The sequence below is a fragment of the Emydura macquarii genome, unplaced genomic scaffold, assembly GCF_026122565.2.
Source record: "Emydura macquarii macquarii isolate MOO-44397 ecotype Brisbane River unplaced genomic scaffold, CSIRO-AGI_Emac_v2 contig_2699, whole genome shotgun sequence".
NCBI classification, from domain to species: domain Eukaryota; kingdom Metazoa; phylum Chordata; order Testudines; family Chelidae; genus Emydura; species Emydura macquarii.
The window spans coordinates 3,514,670-3,537,890 of NW_027132836.1; the positions used below are offsets into that span (position 1 = coordinate 3,514,670).

At 41.1% G+C, this 23,221-nt stretch overlaps 1 protein-coding gene across 4 annotated transcripts in view; it reads left to right on the top strand.

Annotated features, from left to right (window-relative positions):
• FAM222B (family with sequence similarity 222 member B) overlaps positions 1–23,221 on the top strand; it is a 46,042-nt gene that overhangs the window by 7,821 nt on the left and 15,000 nt on the right. The window contains exons 1-3 of one of the 4 annotated variants that reach the window (XR_010923231.1): positions 4,453–5,076; positions 5,624–5,715; positions 8,991–9,563. The exons of 1 other annotated variant lie outside the window; for it this stretch is intronic. The gene's annotated coding sequence lies outside the window, so the exon portion shown is untranslated. Of the gene's footprint in view, positions 1–4,452; positions 5,077–5,623; positions 5,716–8,990; positions 9,564–23,221 lie in introns of those variants that run through there. 2 more of the 4 variants (XM_067565926.1, XM_067565927.1) reach the window with 2 other exon arrangements.

Consider the following 23,221-nt stretch of genomic DNA (forward strand, 5'->3'; position numbering starts at 1 on the left):
GGAAACTCTTCCAGGATGCTGGCTTTCATTTTTTCATCCCGACATAAAGTGGATAATGTGTTCTTACTAGAGCTCTTAATTCGTGACTCCTTGAACATTGAATTCCCCACAGCTGGGGGGCATTTGTGAAGGAACATCTATGAAAACCAACCATGTGAAAAGGCCAGAGCAGGCTAACAAAAATAACTCTAACCAATCTTCCATGTTCTTTCTGTTCATCCCACTGCTTATTTTGTGCCTGTAAAGGCTCCAAATGTTTGGATTTAGAAATGGCTTGTTTTGGAACAGGTCACTGTGAGAGCATTTTTCAGCGGAATTGTTGAAATCCTCCCGCTCTAGTCTATAGCTTCTCAGTTACAAGACTTCATTTTCTTACGATAGTCTCTAGGAATTTAGTTTTCCACCCTAGACTAGAGAAATATTTGGGAAATCTTTTATACCTGTTCTAATTATCCCTTGTTTCTGCGCATTTGCTGGGTGATGCTTTTGATGATGGAGTTGTTATAGCTTCTGATTGATTACATTAAAGTGTTTCCAATTACATATGATTTAAATTTGTGATTAAACCTCAGTAGTGCTTTATTAAATTTCCAGAATATTAAAACAACTTATTTTAAAAATGAGTATGATTAGTAAATTGAATATCTTCATGTATATTCCCACATATATGGCATCAATCTTCAACATATAATTACCTTAATAGCATAATCTGTCTTCCCTCATACATGCTAACAATGAGTAAAGTTGCACACTACGAGGATGGAAGCCTGAGGAATTTTAAGTATCATGTATAATATAAATTACAACCATGCAACCAAATTAATAGTGCAGAAGAGAAGTAGCATTCTTAATACTTCCATCTAGTGTGTGAGAGAGAAATTGCATCCAGTTATTAAAAGCCATTCTTTTAACACATTCCAATTTGGCCAGGTATCTTTCCATCAGTGGGTTTATCCTCCCTTGATGTTCCAGAATTGTCTGACCTCCCAAGATTAATGAAGATAAAGGCTTCAAGTGCCTGCATTTTGGTAGTTTTATTTGTGACATTTGTAAAATGGCTGTGCACCATGTTTAAGAAAAATTGCTTTTCATAGTATAGGGTTTATATTCTGCTTGAATGTGTTCTGCTCTATTTACTTATCATTCTGTAGTAACATGTGAACCACTTGATTTATGAATAACTTACTGCTGTTGAAATAAAATTAAAGTGCTGTTCGTTAGTTAAAAGGCAATTAAATTTGATTTTATTCTGCTGTAGTCTCTCCTATGGAAATGCATAAAACTTGGTGTATGGTTGAAAGTCATATTAAAAAATGTCTAGTGTTTTAGTTTGTTCACATAAGTTATGTCCTGCACCACGGGGACTTACTAAATAAATGCTCAATTAAAATCTCATAGCAATGAGTTTAGATACTGGAAGTGCAGTAACTGTGTAAGAAAACCTGGTAGCCATTATGTATCTTGTACACATCCTTAAAATTGACAACCTGTTCTGGGAAATATAATAAGTTAGGACAAAGGAGTTTCTCTCTTAGTCTTTCAAAAAGTGCTGCGAATCTGACTTCTCTTGGAAAGTCACCAGAGATGGGTAAATACATTTTGCTGTGGTGACTGAATACCCAGATCCTCCTCGAACCATGGACAGTTTGGCTGGAAAACTTTGATCTGTTAAAACTATTGCACAGTTGTAGAGAACTCAGTGTGTCCTTAATGGTCTGATAAGGGCATGAACAGATTGTAATGTTTATCACATCAGAAAAATACTCTGTATGAAGCACTCTGATCTCTTTATTTTGTTAGTACTGAATACAGTAAAATGAAGAGTGGGTAGGGATTTTAGTATGTTTTGTTGCCAGTTAAAATACTACTCTTGACTTTGACTTTTCTTAGTGGCAGGAAACTTTATGCCTTTTCCAATTTTGTTGGCCATTTAAAGAATATATAGCTTCCTAATTTGTTGCTGGTATGTTACTGTCATACAGAGGACTTGAGTTGAGAATATTTTATTTTTGGAAAACAAATTTCCTTAATATTTGTAAAAAGTGAAGTATTGGTACAAGATATCTAATTTAAATAAAAAAAATGTGAGTTTACACATGTAAACTTTCAGAGTTAAGTCTGTCAAGAACACCTGAACCTGGAGAAAATGATTGTAGCGTTGAAGGCTCCGCTAAAACTCTATTTGTATGCACATTGTACTGAAAATAAGATAATAAAAATCACTAAAGGTAATGCACAAATATTTGCTTCAAATTCCAACTGTTCTGTTGAGAAGCGTTGAACTATTTTAATACCTATTCAGTTTTTCAACAAATATCACATTTATTGCAAAGAAAATATAGAATAAACTTGCCCTCCAGCCACATGCAAATGTATCAAAACCAAAATTTAGCAGGAGTAACTTCCCACTGACACAGTTAATGAATGTACAGGACTGGGAGTTTGACTATCAGAGTTCTGTTCTCAGTCTGTCACTGACTTGCCGTATAGCATTGGACAAGTGACTTTGGGCCCGGTGTAGGCCTCTGCACCTTCTCCTCAAGTCAAGTGGTGGAGAGGGGAACACATCCTGATTTCCAGACTCTGAACTCTGCGTTTCTGACATTGCGGGAGCTGAAGTACTCAGCCCCTCAGGTAACTCTGCATTTCATCTCTTTGTGTGTCTGTTCCTCCAGCTGTACAATGTGATGATTACCTCACAGGAGTATTGAGAATTATTTCATTAGTGTTGAAAGGTGCTCTGAGATTTCAGATAGAAGGGGCTATAGAATTGCAGAGCATTATTGGAGTCCTCTGGTTTTATGAGAAGATTAGAGCTGGTACAAGTATTTATGGAAGCCTCTTAATGCATGAGCTGTGTTACTATGAAATGCTTTAACAGATTGCTTTAAGGAAAACTCCAGTAACTACACTTTCTAAACATTTACTAAATGACAAAGAATTTAAAACATTTTTAGGAATGCATTACTGTTTCAATATCTGTTTAGTGAAAGAGGTAGTCGTCTCAATGGGGGACTGCAATTTTAATACTTCCCAGCAGGAGGCCTAATTTGATCATTCAAATTAGGACTGAACCATTAGAAAGCATTGGCAATCAGAAAGTTTCAGAATTGTTGTAAGGTGACTAAATATTTTTGTAATGGTTAACTTCAACAGTTAATTAAAACGTTAAAGACCATTATATAGTTCACTTTTTAATCTCAACTTTAATTTCCAATGCACTCTAAATAACAAAACCAATTTTGTTTTTTCTTTGCATCTGCTGATCAAGGTGGAAGCCCTCTGTCTTGCTCACTGTATTTTATTATAAATACATCATTTGGAAATATTTCTGTGCGCTTCTTTGCAATTAAAAGTACTGATCATATTACACTGTAGTTCATCTTTCAGGTCAGGTCTTCTGTTAATGTTAATGAAGTTGAACCTTGAATCCCTTATATCATACACAAGGTCTGAAATATTTGTTGGATGCTTATTCCTACAGTCCTCTGTTTTTTGCAAATGCAAAGTTAACATGAACTAAAATGAAAATCACTCTATAAAAATAAATAAAATGAAAAAATCATTCCAAGGTGGGGGCTGCTGTCTTGTGGGGCTGAGCCTAACTCCTTACTCCAGCTGTTGCAACCTATCACACTTGGTCTTTGTGCTGCTCAGGATTGGCCTCTATGCCCCTCCATTATTAAGGAGGAGTGAGCCAGGTCCAACCTAGGCTGTGCTTTGACCTTGTGCCCCATGCCCCGAGGGGGGAGCTGGGCCTAGCCCCAGGGGTCGCTCTACAACCTCTCTGATCTGTGTGGATAAAATGAAATAAGAATTTCACAGGGGTCTCCTTGTTAGCTGGCGGTCTAAAACCTACCAGCTGGCACCAGGACTACAGCAGATGCAGGTAATGGTTCTGTGAGCAAGGACCAGAGCCAGTGCCCTGGGGAGGAGCCCAGCTCTCTTGGGCTTTTTAGTGGGTGGAAGCAGGAAAGGTTGGGATCTCTGCTGGGGTCGTTTTCATGGACCCTGCTTGCAGCCTCCAGCTCTCCTGTCTTTCTGGCCAGTAGTGTATCCCCTCCCTCAATTGCCGGAGGGGGGGTCATCTCCTAGGACATCCTCCCCTCCCCCCCCCATTATCTGAACGGTGCCGAAAAGGAGGGTCTCTGCTGCTTTACCCCTCGTGTGTGTGCATGAGGGTGCGTGGGAGGGATGAACGGAGGGACGATAGGGCTGCCCTCCTTCTGCCGGCTTGGCGGGACTAGAACAGGTCTGACCCTTCCCCCGTTTGTGGTGGTAAGCCCTCTCTGCCTTTGAGGACTGGCACAGGGAGGAGCTTTCTGAGTGTGTGCGTGCTCGTGGAAGAGCTGTCCGAGCTGTCCAGCAGGCTCTGCAGAGCTGCGGTGCTCACACGGAGCCGCGGGGCAGCCCCCAGCCCCGGTCTGGCTGCAGCCTCGGCCGGAGCGGAGCGGAGCGGAGCAGCTGCGTGCCCATGCGGCTCGCAGGGCCAGGGCTGGCTCTACACGCAGCCAGGCTTTCGTTTTAAACACTGACTGCGGACGGGTCGGCCCGTCCCTTCCTGTTAGCCTGCCCCTGCAGCCGGGCCGCTCGCCGGCCGGGCGGACCGAGGAGCACGGCGCTGCAGGCCCGAGCCGAGCACCTGCCCCTGTCGGCATGCGGCAGGCAGGCCCCGCGGCGGACTCCGGCCTGGCCCGGCTGAGCTGGCTGGCCCGGCTGCAGCCCGGCCTGCAGGCCGACGGGGCCCGGCTCGCTTTGTGCGGCCGGCTCGGCTCGGCTCGGCGCGGGGCAGGGCAGGGCTGCGGCTGGCCGGCCCGCCAGGGAGCGCCGCGGATGCTAACAAAGGGCCCGGCCCGGCCCGGCCCGGCCCCGCCCCGCTCGGCCGGCGGCTGCCATTGGCGGGCGCTGCTCTCGTCACGCCGGGCGGGGCCGGTTTCCGGCGCTGCGGGAGCCGAGCCGAGCCGAGCCGCGCCGCTGGGAGCAGCTGAGTTTGCAAAGACGATGCCGAGCAACGAGCCCCGTGCGGCGGCCCCGGCTATGGGGGCTGCCCGCACCGCCTCTCCGCGCAGGGCCCCGGTAAGGCTCCGGCCAGCGCCCGGCTCGGCACGGCTCGGCACGGGTGGGGTGCAGCGAGCAGCCGGCACCCGGGGAGCAGGGCCAGGGTGGGGGCGGCGGCCTGCAAAGGCCCCTTTCCTGCGGCGGGGCCCGGCCCGGCCCGAGGAAGCCCTGTGCGGCTCGCCCTGCCCACGCTGGAGCTGCGGCCCCGGACCTGCACCCGGCCGGGGGGTGAAACCCAGCCGGTGCCACCCGCCCAGGGATGTGCTGCGCTGCGCTGCCGCCGTGCGTGCGGGCGGGCGGGCTCCGCAGACCCCACCCCGCCTGGGGCGGGTCTGCGAGAGGAGGCGGGTGGGGTGTGCGGTCACCCTCCTGTCCCGGCTCCTGGGTCCTGTCTCCTCTTGCCGAAACTCAGTGCTTCCGTCCGGATTGTCCTCGTCTCCCCTCGCCCCCTGTCCCTTAGCATCGGTGAAATGCCTCCTGCCCTGAACTGGACCCTGTCACTTTGTAAGGGCAGGATTAATATTAAATCCATTCATTTTAAACGCTTTCTTTCCCCGTTCTGTAGAAAGGACTCTTGGCTTTGATTTTCTGGTTTGCATTCTCTACTGCCCAGCTAGTTCTGTTGAAGCCTGTCTCTGGCAAGCGAAGCAGATGAAGGTACTTCTCTTCTGCTTTGGACCTGGGGTGGGACTTTACCACACCATAAGTTCAGAGCTCTCCTATAAGACAAGGAAGAGTATTTGAATCCAGCAGAAATCAGGGTAGTGCTGATTATTTACACTTCAAAAAATTCCTTATGGATTTCAAATGTAATGCTTTAAGAGTAATGCTTTGTAACCGGCTGGGGCATATATGCTAATTAGGTGGCTATACTGATTGTAAACTTTCTGTAATTGGGCATTTCCAACTAAATGTGTGGAACAAGTATATCTTTTATGTTGATTAAGCCAAGAGCTGGCATGACTAATGTCTAATGCAAAATGTCAAGAGTTGAACACCAATTTTTGAGGCGCTTTGGTAAATACTGTCTTAATTAAAGTGATTTGGAGTTCATTCTGGTAAGCCAAGCATAGATTCCAGAGGTCATTGTAACCAGAAGGCAGTTATGAAGGCAATCAAATATGTGGTGCTTTATTAGAAACTAGTAGGTTCTTATGTCGGGATTGGCGTGGTGTAAGTTCAGCAGCTACAAAACCTGTAAATTTAAAGCAGAAAGGTGTGTTCTTAATGAACTGATATCGTCCTCTTAAGATAGATGCTAGGAAAGTAAGCTGCATTTGCTGGCGCCTTCAAATGCCTTTGATTTTTTTTCTTACCAACACCAGGTTAGTAGCTGTTGCATCATCATGTTTATTTCATTCTCGAAGTCAGTTTCATTGTGTATTGAAGTGCAGTGTTTGGGAAGCCTGTTAACTCTAAAACACAAATGAGCATCTTAGCAACTATAGCAACACTGCTGTGTTTTTAAAAGCTTATTTTTTTAGGTTTGAGATTCAGTGAGTAGGTGAAGTGACAGCATAGGTTGTAGACACTTAGAAGGCATTGAGTTGCATAGGAACCATTGAGTCATCACGTACCTTTGACCTTCCTAATAAAGGTAAAGTCACAAGTATTGATGGGGCTGGCATTTTTTATCTGTTTGATTATTCAGCCACCCTACCCTTATGAAATTGTATTACATTACATACATTTATTTTCAGTTTAATATTTAAAATAGAAAAATTAAATAGTATCCTGTATGTCAGTGATTTCTCAAAAGAACTGTACACAGAAGATGAAACATTCAGATATATAATCATAGGCATATCTGCACTAATCCTTACCATTTAACTCAGATGCAAAATAGGAAACCTTCAAATGTTTGTTTGAGGAAACAATTAAATGAAATCATGACTTATCATAATCTCCAACTAAATGGTTGAAACACATTGTGCTGTTGAGACTGAAGTAGCTGATTCAATTTTCTCTGATGGCGTTTTCGTTCTATCCTGGTTGTTCATGAGCAATGGTGCTTAATGGGAGGAAAAGTGATTTTGGTCTCTTCCCTAAGAGAGACCCTATATCAAAGCCTTCAGAAATATAAATGGATTCCTTTCAGAAGTTGAAGGAAAGGAATAAGATTGTTATTGAGTTTAACTATCGGAATAGCAGTGCCACAACCTTGCATGATGAACTGTTTGTTCTTTTTAAAGACTGGGGAAGGGCTCTTGGTGCTCAATGTGAGAGAGGACTGGACAGAACAGAAGGGTGAATGCATTCACAGGGAGACTTGCATTAGGATAATTTTTAGCTGTTTCAAGCTTGTCAGACACTTGCTGAAACTAAATCTTGTGTGTTTAGAGAGCAGGGTTGTTCCTTGAGATTTGCTGTAGGAGGCTTAATGTTTGAGAAAGCTGTTTACAATGTGTCTGAAATAGAGGGTAGAGGACACAGTGGAGACTATTATCTGTTTACTGCTCAGATAAGGAGGTGGAATAGATTGCTGGCCTGTTTCTGAACTCTGCTTAATGAATGGTTGCTAGGCAAATTGCATCTCAATCAATTTAATCCTCAAGATGTCATTTACAGGTCTGCTCTTTGCGAGGGCCAGAACTATGCATTTTCAAACTGTACAGGCCAGAATTTGATGGTAAAGCAGCCTGCAATTGCTTGTTCAAGAGTTGGGTGTGTATATATATGTTGCTGAGTGATCCAATTTTAAAGTGCCTGGTGGCATAGGGATATCATTTAATGTGCATGTGCTAGGTTAGGTTTCCAGTGATAAATAGGAGAGAACACTGTCATTAGCATCTTTCCTAGATCAGTTTAGTTTATAACTTAATTCTTTGGCATTCGATTAAGATGAGGTAAAAGAATTTTTTCTTTTAAATTTGGGCTGCTTTCCTGGCTTGTTGAAGTGTTTGTTTTGGCTGAGTTGGCTCAGTGCAGTTTTTTTAGAGTTAACTTTTTGAAAACTGTTAAACTGAGAGACAGTATCATCTAGCATGTCTGAGAAAATAGGACAATGCAAAAATCTGATGTAAATAATAAATTCTCAGTCTAAGAATCTGCCTGTGAAATTGGGGGAGAAAGTCCATTGAACCAGGATTCAGGAAACTCATTACACATGCTAGTGTGTGTTACGTAAATGTCTTATGCTGGTCATATACACCAAAGAAAAGTAGTTTCCCAACATGGTTAAACTTTAACAGGCCTGTTAAAGTTTAAGATACCAAGGCCATCTTTTTAATAGGTTTTCCATGATAGATATTCATCTTATTGCAAATAAGCAAGTGTCACTCTTTGCATGAGCATATCTTCCTTTTGCATGGAAGATGTCCTTTAAATTCTGTGTGATAAGAGTTTGATCTACTGTAAATGCAAATTGAAGAGTGAGCAGCAGTGGAAAATACCTTAGACTTGTTGAATGTAAATGCATTTTAGTAATCTTTATAGACGCTGCATGTTGAAATGAGATCTGAGTTTGTTGCATAATTTATATTAGAAAATGTACATAAAAAGGTAAGATAGGAACTTATTAGGCCTTACATGAGTTCAGATGTATTTTAGGCATAAATTAAAGCAATGTAAAAGCTGCTTTATAAGTTAATGTGACCATCTTGAGACTGCAATTTTAAAAATAATTTGAAATAGTCTTGACTAAAGCGATTTATTATTATTATTATTATTATTTATTTTAATTGTGAGGTGAGCATCTCTAAATGGAGCACATGCCGTCTCCTGTATCACAAGCAAAACAAAGTGTACTTGGAGTTTCACTCTAAGAAGGAAACAATTTTCTCAACAGAATAGTGTGAAACCATAAAGTGCTTTTTATGTAAGTCAAGACTTTATTATGTGCTGTGGATTGGAGGCCTGTCTGTAAAGTATAGCACAGGAGTGTTAAGATCTGGGGGGGCCCAAACTGAAAATTTGCCTAACCTGTCTTTCAGATGACTGAAATGGGCAAGGAACACTTGGCATTTAGAGAATTGCCATACTGGTGCAGTACATTGGGAACAGGTTTTCTCCTTCATGATATTGCCTCTTCACATCTCCAGTATGAGATTGTCTCCTCCGGCGTAGCGACAGACCACGTTTCAAAGCAGCTACCTGTTGGAGTGTGTGCCTGTCCCATCTCCAACTATACCTCTCCTGCCTTGAGAGAAGGGGCGCTGAATCTCATCTTCTCCCTACATTGGGATTAATGCTAGCATTATGTAATAAAATATTTCACATTTCCACTACAAAGTTTGATGAATGTGTGTATTCAAAATCATAACTTGAGTATGTGTGCGATTAAAATCTTGGCTCTCAACTGTATGAGGGTACCTGCTCCTTGCATCTCATGGAAAGATCCTTCCCTTTCATCTATAGCAACTGCCAGGAGAGTTTCATAACTATAAGTTTTGGTGATAGGTTGTCCTTGTACAAATTTCATAATGATTGAATCCTAAAATCCCATCTTAAAATCTTGACTGTAGTGGTCTCCAAATTTCCTTTAAAGCAAACACTTTGCTGAGCCTCTTGATCTTCCCTGGTAGGCTTGGTTGCAAACCTTGTATGTGAAGAGGGCTATTGGTTATTTTCTTGGCAGTAGAAAAACTTTAAAACCCTCAAGATTATTATTGTGTGTAATTAAAGCAAAGAGCCCGTTCTTTTCAGTCCAGAGGTGCTCTAAGCGGATCACTATTTGTATACAGATGGTCTGTGTCTACTGGAGTTCCTATGTGAGAAGAACTTAAAGCTCTTTCTCCTGGGATAGCAGCTTCTTTAGCATCTGTTCGTTGTGTGCCATTTGTTGAGATCTGCAGGGCTGTTATTGGAGGTTGATTTACACCTTTTCAAAGCATCGCGCTCCCAGTATTCATCACCAATCTGATTGAATGTTCGATTCTAGGAGAAGATGTTCGTTTCTTTTTAACCAACACCACTCAACCTTTTTCCTAAGGATTGTCCCTGCTAGCTCATATCTCACAATAAGATCTGTGTGAGCAATATCACAAGAAATAATAGGTCACCTGTTCAAAACACAAAAAGTACTTCAATTCTTTCCCTCTGCAGATCCCTACTGCTTCTTCCCCCTCAATGGAAGATCTAAAAGGTGTGCTCTGGGCACCAGAATGCTGGAGCAGCATGTCTCCCCGTCTGTCTGTATCCATCTTTTGTCTCTTGTCTTTGACTTAGATTGGAGTGTTTTGGGGTAGGCACTGTCATATTGTTATGTGTTTATACGGCACCTCGCAAATGGGGCCATGGTCCATAAATTGGTCCACGGACTGCTAGGTGCTATGGTAATATAGATCATGCACTCCTTCAGTGTTTGACTGCTTTGAAATGGGTTTTGTTGGTAGATTATGCACTGTCAGAGCAGATCTATGGAGACAACACATTTAGAAAATAAGTTACTTTAGTTTCCCCTAGCTCTTCTGAAAAGAGCTAATCCCACATTATATCTGAATTTACCTTGATTTGTTTAGTCTGTATCTCTAAAATTCAGGTCTGTCAAACTTTTTCTCAGTGTGCTGTATGAAATATAAGGCAGGTTTTCAGAACTGCTCTGATTTCTAGTTTTACAATTGTAAACACAATCTCTTGATCTGCTCTGGAGGTCAGAACTTCAGCACCTTTTGTCTTAGTCCAAGAAAGTACTGCATCTTGCTCCTTCTTTATCAACAAATGTAATCTATGCTGGCTTTTATCCATGTCATAAGATATGGAAAAGGACCAAAGACTCTTCAGTAGGGGGAAACAGATGTACATGTTTAATGGAAATATTTTAGCCTTTAAATTCAAGTCACCATAAGGAAATATAAACTAACTTCTGTGTTGGACATATAGTGAGTCAGTTCTGGTAATACAACCTTAAATTTCAGACTTTATCTACTGAAAGTTGGATAAACACACCAATAGTTAATACTGTCATAACATTCCCTATAATGTCAAGCTTTTTCTATTAAATGAAAGCCTTTAGCATATATCTGCTATAGAAAGCAACATTAGATTTGAAAAAATAGCATTCAATAGTCTCTAAGCGCTTTATTTTTGCCTACTTTATAAGCAGACAACAGATGCTCAAACTGTAATATATAAGTACGGTAATTCACTATGTGTTTGAAAATGGATCAAGGACGTCTTCACTGACTGTGGCAAATTTGCTGCCATCAGATCAATCTATCCAGATCGATTGACCGCTCAATCGATCCGGAAGTTGACGCATTAAAACAGCCCCCTCAAGTGGTGCAACGCTGTGAAGACGCCACATAGAAGGAGAGTTACGAAGTCGACAGGAGTTATGCAAGCTACTCTGTGTAGTTTTGTGTAACTCTCGTCAACTGCTGCCGAATTTGAAGGTAAGTGTAGACCAGGCCTCGGTAGTACAGGCAGAAGGGAGAGATTGTTGCCATCTAAGTGATTTATGTAAAATTTGGGACTCCATTTCTAATGCCCCAATAAAACCATTCTAAATTTAGTTGTGTAAGAGCACATCTGTTAATTTCCTGCTGGTTTGCATCATATGTTAAAGAGCTCCAGATGAACCATAAAGCGCACATTTCTGCAAGGCTGGATGAGAATTCTGATTAGTGTCATCCTTATCAAAATCAGGACTGTGTTTGACAGCATTCTTGAATTTTTGTTGTGTGCATTACTTTTCCAGAATATTGCTTTAATCAGCCTCTTTGCATTAAAGAAGCAGATTCAGCTGTTCAAAGCAAGTTGATAATTGCTTTTCATTATAGGTATGAGTGCCAAAGAGTAGAGCACGTCTTCCAAGAAAAAACATTCATTATAACATCTGTAGAGCTTTTATCAATCACATAAGAATGCAGTTCAATGAAAGTGGAAGATTTTACCTTTCCATCACCTTGAGAGAGAGTTTTGTAGGCAGGTCAGTTTCTTCATGGTCAGATTTGCCTGGAGATTAATATTAGGAGGTAGTGCTGAGGCTTCCAGAAGTGTGCACTTCCTTCTCAATCTGTACTGGGCCAGTGCCCTTGCATAGCGTTAAATGTGAGAGGTTCTGTATTTCTGGAGGTTATCTCCCTTTGTAGGAGATGTAAAATGGAAGTCTTAACTACTTTTGTTTATGTCCCAGGTTACTGGGAGCTCTGCAAATTAATGCACGGAGGTCCTGTCATGTCTACACTACAGGTGTAATTATGTTGGGACATTGGTGTCAAATGTCTCATCATTTGGCATTGGTCCCACCCACGCTGGCAAGCTATGCTATCATATAAAGGAACTTGCACTTCAATCTTTCTCTTCTAGGTTGTAGCACAGTTACAACCTGGTTTGGTTCGGTCTATGCATAATTTATCATCAGAACTTGAAAAACTATTGACCAAAGGTGAGTAGGAAATTTTATCTGGTAAGTGGAAAAGCTTCAGAAAAATGTAAGCTTTCCCTCTGCAACCCCAAATGTCTTTCTAATAAGAATCTGCATCAAGTCATATTCTGAAAATCTGCCTTCCTGAGTCTGCAGACAGAAATTTCTGGCTCTGCTGATGCTTTGGGCTTCCAAAAGCATCTTTTACATGCACTCTGGGCAGTTTCACTGTTGTTGTTCTGAACTGTGGATAACAGTGAAACTGCAAGAAGCAGAGCTGGTTTTATGCTCCTGTGGAAAGCTCAGGGTACCTAGGAGGGGGTGGGAGTGTGCATGCCCTTTTTTCCTATCCAGGAGCTTTAGAACAGTGGCTCTGAACGTTTCCAGGCTACCGTACCTGTTTCAGGAGTTTGATTTGTCTTGTGTACTCCGAGTTTCACCTCATTTAAAATCTACTTGTTTACAAAATCAGACATAAAAATACAAAGTGTCACCACACGCTGTTACTGACAAATTGCCTACTATCTCATCTCACCATAAGTATCAAATAAACCATTGGAATATAAATACTGTACTCACGTTTCAGTGTATAGTATATAGAGCAATATAAACAAGTTGTTGTCTGTATGAAATTGTGACTTTGCTAGTGCTTTTTATGTAGCCTGTTATAAAACTAGACAAATATCTAGATGAGTTGGTGTTCCCCCTGGAAGACCACTGCTTTAGAGAGTGGCTTTCACATTTCTCAGAAACTTACTAAAGGCAGACTGGTATGAAAAAGGGGCTAATGCCTTGTAGGACTCTGCACCCTCACCCTTCCCAATAGCTGAAGACGGGAGCTGCTCCTGAATCTTCCTGATGATGGTCCATCCGTCTTTTATCAACCTCTGACTAGTAGGTGTCTAGTAAAGTTTACTACTACTGTATACTTGTATAGCATCTTCCATTTGAGGGTCTCAAAGCATTTTCCAAATATTGAGCCTCACCACCTGCCCTGTGAAGTAGGAAAGTATTATAGATTCATGGATTCCAAAGCTAGGAGCAGCCACTGTAATTATCTAGTCTGACTTCCTGTATAACATGGGCCACAGAACTTCCCCAGATCATTCCTAGAGCGTCCCCATTTTATAGATGGAGAAACAGGTGTACAGAGGGTGTCTTGCCTGAGGTCACCTAGGATGCCAGCAGCAGAGCAAGGAATAAAATCTAGATCTGCTGTCTTGTATCTTAATCACAAATCTGCTGTTCCTCCCACTCAAGAAACTACTGCTTTGGAATTGGCTTACACTGTTGTACGGCATCTGGGACCTTGAATTCAGTACTAAAGTAATTTAACACTAAAGCAACTATATAGCTAGCTATCTAGCTTTGTTGAACATGTCCACAGGCATCTACCCAGTGCTGACTAAAGTCCTGTCCCAGCATGCACCAGGCTTGCTGTGCTATGGAGGTGCAGGAGCACCTTTCTTACTAAGGCAGGGTTTGGTTATTCATTTTTTTTATATGGAAATTAGTGGCATGAGCCCTGCCCTGAGGAAGAGGGATGCTGTTGGGAAGGAGGTGTTCTCTTGTTTTGTTTCAAAAATCTGTGCAGGAATATGGAGGGCATTTTCCTAGGATACTACATTAGTCATTGAAGAGCCATTATGGCATCTTTTAAAAGTAGGGATGTTAGCCTAAGGTTCTGGCCAAATTCTGATTGATAATGAGACACTGCCTACCTACAGCCTTACTCAACAGCCGCAGTTTCAGTTGGATACAATTTCCTTCAAAACTTCTGTATAGTGTTGTGCAGTGTGAAAAAGTTGTCACAATCCACTGCAGGATGTCTACACTTCATTAGTGAGTAACACGTGTCTCAGTTCCTGAGTCAGCTGCACCTCTGACCCACTTTGTGGCTTCCCTGAGGGCAGGGCATTAGTTCTCAGGCTTCTAGTTGTCACTTATTTCAGTGTGGAGTCCAACAACTCTCTCCTTCTAGACTGGGGAATTAGGCTGCAATTCCCTGTAGTCCTATAGCAAGTTGGCTTTGATTCAGTACCTGCAGTCCTGTTCTCTCTGGGCAAAAACAGAGTTAACCAGGACCAACCAGTCGTCATAAAGCAAAGTACTATTTATTTAGAACAAAACCATTACAGAAGAAACATACTGTTCAAACAATACATCGCTTGTATGCATTTCTGGCTTACCAGGAGTCACCCATCTTCTACATAGAGCCCCTGGTAGGTTTCAGAGTATTTCAGGTCCTCTTACAGGTCCTGCCCCTCTCATCAGTCTCATGTCCATTCTTGAATCAAGTGAGAGTGACCTCTCCCTCCGCTCGGATGGCCACTTTATATGGTTTTCAGTTCTTTGTTTGCCAGGCATCTCCAACCAGCTCATGGTGGTATATGCAGTTTCCCCCAGGGGGATGAGACTTCTCCAAACAGGTTACTTGCCTAGGGATTTGCATAATTATACCCCAGAGATTTTAGTTCCTTCAGGAAACTCTCTAACTCCCCCATGAAGCCAAAACACAATCCCTAGCCTATACCGATACTATAACATTTATAAAGTTGGTACTGTAGTCATTGGATGGTCCATATAATATCTGTCACAACATGGATGCAGTGTTAGAAGGCCTTTGGTTTGAAAGTCCCTGTATAAAGGAAGAGGAAATTAAGTGCCAAAATGTTGTAATGCTGTGAAAATGCAATGAAGTCTGGTTAAATTAATACAGACCACGTTTTGGATCCAAACAAGCTAGTTTTCCTGTTCTTTCCAAAAGTTCAGGGTCCAGGTAGTCTCCCTGCTTAACCCCAGACTGGCCAATAGCATGTTTGTTTAGAGTGCTCGAAGTACAGCTTTGAAGCCCTGGTCAGGCCCTCTAGTCATTCTGCTTGCTGTCTATTCTGCATCTCCCCTTCGTTATCCTAGTCTAAGGATAGACCTTCAATGCCTCGGAGGAACTACTGCCTACATCTGTGTTGCCTGGCAGCTCAAATTGCATATTTTAAAATGCAAAATTAACTCTAAAGATAGATTTCACATAAGATGGATGCTTTGAATCCACTAAAATGAACTGTAGATGTGGGTTTGGGGCACAGAGGGGGATATTATCAGTTCTCTAACTTAGTCTTTGCTGCTTTGAGATGAGACATGCTGTCCTGGTCTGAAACATTGCAGTTAGAGGAACAGCGGCTAAAGGAGGGCATTGAGGAGCTCTGCCGTTTTCTCCAAAGCCTCAGTTGATCTGTTCATATAATAGGGCCCCATCACTGTTGTATAGAACTCCTTGCAAACTTCAATTTATCCTCTCACACCCAACAAGATAGAGATTATCCCCATTGGACAAATGACCATTGAGACCAGAGTGGCTAAATGACTTGCCTGAGATCACATGGGAAACCATGGTTTTGTACCCAGGTCTCATGAGTCCAGCCACTGTTTTAAGCACAAGACCAGACTTCCTTCTGTTTAATTTTTGTCTTGATTTATGCATCTTTAAAATGGGGTGTGTGCCATTCATGTCTGCCTGAGTGGTTGTGAGGCCGAAGTAATGTTTGTAAGGTTAGTTGAGATGCTTGGATGAAGGGCAAAGGGTTGTTAATTACAATTGGAAGCAAGCTGTAAAGGGCCGGGGGGGGGGGGCATTTTCTGCTCTGTTAACTAGTAAAAATGCAAAATATAAAAGGGCCAACCAGCAGGAATTAAGCTAAAAACTCCCCTTCCCCCAACCACCTGCATGGGTTTGAGCAGTAAAAGCAGTTAACTGTTTCCATTGTAGCAGAGATCAGAGAAGCCCACGCCTAGAACAGGACAGGCTATTGAGGTTTTTTCAGGTGGTAAATTATCAGTATTGAAAGGATCTTTTTTGAGTAAACCTTTCTCCATAATCAGTAGATACATTTCAACCCTTCCATTCACAAGATGTATAGCATTTGGAGGATTATGAAATTAATCAGGTGCTGCCATTTTGGATCTAGGTACAGTAGTTACAAAGTGAAGACTGAAAGGTGATCCATTTTAGAAACTCTGCACTTTTGTGTCTGGTTATTGTTAAAACATATTTCGTGAGAAGCATGTTAGCTTCCTTTTGTCCCAGCTGACCAGGCATTAGTGGAATTGCATGATTATTTGCAATAGGTAAACCACAAGAGCAATTTCATGGTTGTCCTCCTCATTGCTAGCAGCTTCCTATGCACAGTGCAAGCAGGAGTAGGTTTCCTGTCAGCAATAGCATCATTCAGGTTAGGGCTTTAGTTCAATTATGTCTAATTAACGTTTATTGCAGATAGCAGCGATAATTACTTCCAAGTCAGTTTTTTGGCGGTGGTTATCCCAAGGCTAAAGTACAAGTTGGATGGATTTTAATAACTGAAGTGACACATTGCTCTTCCTTTTTTTTTTAAAGACCTCATTTATACAGAAGGCCCAGAAGCTATGCAAAACTCCATTTTACAATTAAAACCTACTGTTCTACTCTTCAACAGACGTGTAGTGCTGTATTTTAAAATCTATTGAGACCAGCCTAGAAAGGCTTTTTATATCCCAAAATCATATACTTGAGCTTTCTGCTGCTTTATCGTAACAGAATGGATTTGATGGTACTGATGTCATTCACAGTAATGGATGGATACCTGTTGTGAGGTGTTAGATGCAGTTTTTTAGTCTTTTTGGCTGCATTTTAACTTCTGTTCAAAATCACAGATGCCATGTGAAGCCAGCTAGCCCTTACTGGTAGCCTTCAAGTACATAAGGATTATGATGTGACCAGTGTTTGTTTCATGTACTCTTACTTTAAAGCACCTTAGTTTTCTATTGTTTTCAGTGTTGGGATTGGGAAAAGGGGGCAAAGCCATAACACAGTAGCTGAGCACTCCCCAAGAAAGTGGACTATATGTATTTCAGTTTCTCCTTCCTTTCTTTTCAAACTAATTAATTTTGTTGTTGCCTGATGAACGTTATAAACGGTGGTCAACCTAAAAGGTGAAATGGCTTATAAGCAAAATCTTATCTAAACTGCAAGGAGTAAAATTTATTTTTATTGAAGCTCTTACAGGTATCTAGAAAAGGACCATCTTGGTTCAGACAGTCAAAAGGCTTAATGTTGGTAGAAGCTGACATAACACTTCAGCTCATACAAAAGGCAGCTTTCCCATTGTTCATTGTTTCTCTCCTTGTTTACCCCCAAACTTGATAGATTGATGTATTGCCGTATCAAGAAAAGCCTCCTTCTCCGTACTATTACTTAGCAGTTTTCTGCTTATAAAATGTTCAAAGGCTGTTGCATCTGTTGTCTGTGAATACAATGCTGGTTTGGCAGTTTAGCTATGAAAAATGGTCAAATGTGTGTCAAATCTTCTGTTCCTCTAGTAGGTTACAGCAGAGATCCGTGAATGCCCAGAAATAGAGGGACCCTGGAAGATTCAGGAGGAGAGGGGGGGCAGCAGGAAGTCTGGGAGATATGCTGATGGGCTCAGTCCAGACATTGTATCAAGTGATGAAACTGACTGAAATGGTAATAAATACCAATGCTGGCTAGTGGGAATTGATGGTGTGTAGTGTGCATGCATGCTCTGAAAATATAATCCAGTGCCAGTTGGTGTATAATCTGAAAGCGGGGTTAACGGTTTTGTCTCCTACCTACTACTACATAAATATGTTGATTCTTAAATCACTGGCCTTCTCAAACGGACGCTTCTAATGCCCTGACTTTTTTGAAAATATAGAATTCTTCCTTTTAATATAGAATGAATCATGCAACCAATTCCTGTCCATGTAATTGGCATGCATATGTTCAGAAGAATATAATGTATACTTCAAAAACTAGACTGAGTTACTTTGGGAGAGTTAAAAGCAATGAGCCTTAGTCTGTCTTTAGAGTCTTAACTCGCAATAAACAAGACGCAGTTTCTCTAGGAGCATGAATATCAGCTTGCATTCAGTTATGTTTGTGGCAGGCACTTACGTACGGTTGTACCAAAACAACTTTACAACCCTGGTTTGTCGACTGGAGCATTTATGCAGGCTGAATTTACAGTATGCAGTGTGTATTTGGGATTTTGTCATGATGATTATTCATTATTTATGAAATTTCATGCAACTTCTATATGAATAATAAGGGGAAGAAGTGAAGCACATCGGTGAGCCATAAGTACTTAACAGCTCTCACAAGGTTTAAAGGAGCCCAGGGTGCTGGAACCTTTAAATAGTTTTGCGCTTTTCATTTGTGTGGGTAGTTGCTGTTGCCTTCTCCAATCTCTGAGCTTTGTGAACTCAGTAGTGAAGGTCTATCCTTAATCTTGGAATTTCAAACATGCATGTTTATTTCCATGAGTCTAAAGTTAGACTTCCCCAGCTTGTTTTTTTCCAAATCAGACCTTTTCCTCATATTTCATTGGTCTATGTCAGTTTTGTGGGGACCATTTCCTTTGCCTGCTTGAGAGTTTCAGGCAGTATGGTTGTTTGAAAGCTTAGCAAAAGCTTTTAATTTGAGCATGTGATCTATTTATTTAGTGGCAGTACTTTTAACGTAGAGTAATGGGACTTAACTGTTAGCACTGGGCTCTTAGGAACTAAGAATTTACTCTATGCTATATAAGAAACTAGAGTCATCTGTTTTCCCTGCCCTGCAGGTCTGTTATAGGTGCAGTCTCTGAAGTTCGCTATTTTCTGGTTGATAAGCATAGAATTTTCTTGAAATTTGAAGCTTTGCTATGGCAACCTCTGAGAAATCTTTTGCTGAAACTGATTTCGTTATTTGGGGAGCACTTACGTAGACACCTACGTTTAGGATGAAGTTAAGTTTATCTCCTTGCCCTGTAACAGCAGAAATAGTTGGAGTCCACTCTGGAAATGGGGTACAGAATGCTTTCTGCTCCCCAGACAAAAAGATGATGAAGGCTGTGAGAGTATATATCAGTAACTTAATGGTAAAAAACAAGTGAACAGATTTTGGCAATTATTCCAAAACCAATCATTATACATTCAGAATTAAGGTTAAGGTTAAAAAAATGCAGTTTGGCATCAAAACCACCTTAACTTGGCCCAGTAGTGATGTCCTAAAATAACTACACTTCTGTGATTATGGCAGTCTAGGGTTTTGGTGCCAGATTAGATGTGATTGATTTTTAGAGAGTCAATGTTTTCATCTTCTGACTTTAAAAATCACTAATGGAATTTTTGTCTGGGAATCTTAGATTTAAAAAATATTTTAATATTTCATGAGCAAGAAGCCCAGAGAGATTGCAATGTGCAGTATTCTAGTGATTTGATCATATGGATTATCAACTTTAAACCGCTTTTTAAATTTAACTTTTAAAGGCAGATTTAGTGGTACATCAAGCAGGCAGAGCAGACCACTCAGTTAAGCTGGGTTTACAGCTGCTCTGCATTACTGTAGCAGTGTAAAGCAGCCAAACATATTGGTGAATCTAGTCTCTAATTTGCAGTTGACTTAGAGGGCTGTGTCAGTGAGTGAAGAGGGGTGGAAGGGAGTGTGGGAAGCTCAGTGAGAGTCCTAATGTGCCCTCTGTACAGCTGCCTCAGTTCCCCACCAGTGCAGGACAGTGGAGCTGAGCAGTGGTAGAAAGGGGATGCCCAAGCTAGTATGCAGCCTACGAATCTTTATAGAACGTTACAGTTGGGCCAGATCTGCTTGTGAGAACGGTTTACATATGGTCCAGTCTTTCTCCTCCCACTGAGCCATTCCAACCAATAGAACTGAGGCTTGTATTTTGGCTGCAGAGAAGGGGTTGCGTTGCCTTTGTCCCAGTGTCTCACTTAAGAGTTACCTGACTGTAGCCCATATAACCGTAACAATTAGTACAGCCATTAACAATTTTGCTTAATTACTACCTAATTTCTTCAAATATAGCCTATGCACATGGTTTCAATGAATTTTAACTGTGAGAGGTTTGATGTGTTTGCATTAATCCATTATGGAGATCATTCAGGAAAAAGAAAAAACTGATGTATTAAATTTATTGTGGGACAAGTTAATTTTTAACTCATCAGATAATGAATTGTAAAATCTTAGAAAATTCATTGTGTTCTCAGAGTAAGTACTGTAAGTTTGGGAAGGGTGTTCTGTATATTTAATAGAAAACAGGTTGAAGCAGGGCTTTAAATACAAATGGAGCTCAACTTTAACTATAGTCATGACCTGCTACTCCAAAATACGTTCTCTGATTTGTTTCTCTTAATACCTGCCAGCACCCTTGCCATTTTTAATTGAATTATTAACAGTCAGCCTACAATTGAGACTTAAAAAAAATTACCTTTTACTCAGTGCTTCCATTTTAAAAACATATTCTCTTATAAATAAAACTCCTTGTTTAAGATATGTTTTGCTTTTGTCATCATAAATCTCCTATATTTAAAGAGAGAAACTTTAGCCTGGAGGCTCCTACATAGAATGAACTAGTCAGAGCTTATTTTTGCAGCCTGTTAACAAATTGCCTTGTGTGATTTGGAGGTAAAGTGGAATTCTTAGCTATGTAAACTTGTATTCTTTGGACACCAAAGAAATGCTGCTTTCTTATGACAGCAGTCCGATCACTCTGAATGTAATGCTCTTGGGCTGCTCTTAGTCACTTGTTCACATTTTTAATGTGTCATTATCCTGTTTATTGCTGTGGGTATGTGTAAGGCATTGATGTACTCTGTGGCACTTTAGCGAGAGGTTTGCTCCTAGGAATCACAATACTCTAATGTTGATAATATTTAAAGCCCGAACAGTTAAATAAACCCTCTGTGTTTCACTCTAGGAAGCATGACTTGTGCAGTCAGAAAGTACTTTTAGTGCATTTGGTACTATGGTGGTGCCCTTTTTTAGGGGGTGTACATACAGAGTTGTTAGCCTTTAAAATGTTTATGTAAGAGCTATTTTAGCCATGAAACAACTGAGAACCCCAGATCCTGGGTTAGCAGCTGTTTTTATCAGAGTACAAATGAGATGCTTATAGGGGCTGCTGATGATGATTATGACTAATATCTTCTACATTGTTGAAGTTTGGTGAACTCTCTTAGCTTTGTTCATTGTCTATTCTTCCCTGAGAAACAGGCCTCAGTTTTGCTAGACTCATGAAACTAATGGAGGAGTGAGGAAAGCGTGTGTACTTTTCTGCTGAATTTGAACTTTTCCTGTTGCTTACTCAGGTGAAGCAGTGGAAGTTATGTAAGGGAAGAATGCCAAAGGCAGTGGCAATTTACAATGTTTTTGTCCCCTTGGATTAAAAGGGATCTTAATGCTTGTTTTGTCTTTCATCCTTGTTGGACATAATTTGGAGGAGGGAACTGTCCACAGGATGCTGGGAAAGTTCTCAGGGAATTCTGCAGTTTTGTTTTGTATTCATGAATAAATTTCTTAAATGTAGAGACTAAGCAACATTTCTGTCTCTAAAGTAATTCATTTAAGCTCTTGATGTAGCAAGCCAGCACAGATTTTTTTTTAAACCCCTTTAAATCCCATTGAGAATTCAATCTGTTACCGGCTGAGAAAAATTACAGGTTCAGGTTTAGAGGTCTTAAAGAAAATGCAAGATTTATTAATTTAATGCAGTTATTACCATCTACTAGTGATTAGATATAGAGCCAAAATGAAGTTGTTCTCTTGGTGTTTTGCATAATTATTTGAATTCTGCACTGCCTGGAGAGTTCAGTATATTGCCAGTGAATGCTTTTTGTTTTCAGAGGCTGTCTGTTTTGGGCTAGTGTCAGCCTTGATTAGTAGTGATGTAGAATTATCGTGCTGGTTTTCAATGCCCAAAATTATAGTGAGCTCCACTTCTACACTACTCACAACTGGGACTTGTTTGCACGTGCTTAGTTGGTGATATCCCTGAGTGACTTGCTGATGATAATTTGAAAGTATTTATGCTATGAAGATACAGCTTTTTCATAAATATTTGCAGAGAAGAACCTGCAGGATTTTGGTGCTTGGTTTTGATCAACCTTTGATCAATCGGTTGGTTCAGTAAACAAGTAAGTGAATGTATTGTACAAACTGACCAATTGTTATGACATGGATAACTTTGGGTCTGTCTACACTGCAATTAAAAAACCTGCAGCTGGCCTGTGGCAGCTGGCTTGGGCTAAAGGGCTGTTTAACTGTGGTGTAGACATTCAGGCTTGGGCTGACGCCTGAGTTCTGTGACACACACCCCACTCCTCTAGAATATTAAAACAGAGGACTAAATTCATTGTGAAGATCTGTGCTTCAGGGTTCCACCACATGTCTTTAATGTATGGTAGAGGTGAAAGGGCACTTATTAGTTTTGCCTTGAAGTGACAATTTTATTTGGCATTTGTGCCTTAAGATGAATATGTTTGGAACGTATACACACAACTTGTTGTGTGTCATTGATGTCCGTCCTGTTTAGTTAATGGGAACTGATCTGTTCAAATTCAGATGAAGTTCTGGTACCCTAAGGGCTCTAAAGAACCTCTACCTCCTTGTTTATAGCCCAAGGCTCTTGAAGGTGAGGACAACAGAATGCTACAAATGTTCTTCATTGCCCATTACTATTAAAGACTAATTGGTTTTCTTCTAACAGCGATGGCCATAGCTGATCCCATTAGACCATAGAAATGGCTAAACTTCCTTGCTATGGTACAGGATGCTTATTTTCAACTAGTTTCCTTTTAGGGATAGAGATTTATTTCAAGTGCTCCCAGTTGCTTGAAAGGAATTTGTTAGAAAACTTTGATTCAAGTGGATAAAGTTTTCCATCAGTTGTGGAATCCATCACTTGTCTTCTACAAAAGGTATCTTGAGCAACCTGAGCTTTAGATAAGGTCACTAAGGTTTTGTTAACATGAGAATGTGGCATCAGTTGAAGTAAAGATATGATTTCAAACCAGTATAGTTAGGCA